Below are 1,425 nucleotides of genomic sequence, written 5' to 3' on the forward strand. Positions count from 1 at the left end.
TTTTTTTTTTTTTTTCAAAAGGACAATGTGCAATCGATTTGACATCATTGACTTAAACATACGCTGCTCAGCTGTCACCTGCCCTATCACTTCTGCCTCCAAATGCAAATCAGCACTGTCTTCTGCTTGCCTGGTTAATTCTCCCTGATGTTATATCGTATCTGATTCTCTACCAGGACTTCATTGTTTTTAATTTAAAAAATATCATTGGAAATTAAAATATAATTTCATTATTTTTCTCTTCCATTTCAATACACCCAACTTATTTTCTCTCAAATATATGGCCTTTAATNCTTTGATTTAATTTGAACTATATAGTCCTACATGTATAAATACAGTGTTACCAGTCTGTATGTTACTCACATGAACATGATTTCCCATGGCTGACCACTGGATTGGTTAACCAATCTGGGGATCTTCCTTGGGCAGAGTATTTTGTCCTGCTCTCAGCATCCCCCGTTGCCTGTAGGTTTTGTCAAGGCTCTGTGAGATGCCCCTCCTTGTTGGTGTGTCTCTTGGTATTGTCCTTGTTCAGTTCTTGCTTAGACAGTGATATAGTTGTTATTTCATGGGAGCTTCTCTGACATTTCTAGGAGAGAAATCCTCATAGCAGACTTCCTACTCTCTTAGTTCGTATAATCTTTCTGCTATGATATCTGAGCCTTAGCTGCAAGAATTGAGCTGATGATGCACCAGTAGGAGCTGTACAATACAAGCTCGTTTGTTCTCATTTTGATCTGTTGTGCTTTTGTCACTGTTTCTGTTACCAAGAGACATTTCTTTGGTTGAAGTATGACCTAAATTTATCCATAGGTTTAAGAATAAATGCTTAGAATGAGGTGAGAAATCATGCTGTTTTAGTAACTGGTAGCTATAGATTTTCCTCTAAGATCCATGACTTCACTAACCCCTGGTAGTTGGCTAGGTTTCCTGTAATGGGTGTGATTTCCTTCTTCATGAATAGACCTTACATTCAGTTTGATATTTGTTCACTATTTCTAAGGTTTGTTTGCTACTCCTGTTATGGTTGCACAATGATTGTTTCAGTTCATGGGCATCATTGCTCTGTACAATTGTTGGTTGTTTCCCTCCTTTGGAAGTTTATATGGAGAATATGATACCATAAAAATTAGCCTGTAGGAAGGAGGAGGTTTTCAGTTCAGAACTATGCCAGATTCTCTGGGTCTTATATTCAATGTAAACACTGTCTTCAGCAATACAAATTTAATTTCAACTCCTGGGAGGCAGGCAAAGGCAACAGAAATGCAATGTGTTTTAGTGTCTCTTGGTTAACCCTAACCAGCAACTTACAACAAAACTTCTTGTGCCTAGCAATGGAGTATTTTTTATATAGTCCATGGCTATTGGAGTGAGCATTGACAGCCCAGTTGTGGAAATTTCTTTTAAATGACACACACACACACA

The sequence above is a fragment of the Mus caroli genome, chromosome 9 (assembly GCF_900094665.2).
Source record: "Mus caroli chromosome 9, CAROLI_EIJ_v1.1, whole genome shotgun sequence".
NCBI classification, from domain to species: Eukaryota; Metazoa; Chordata; class Mammalia; order Rodentia; family Muridae; genus Mus; species Mus caroli.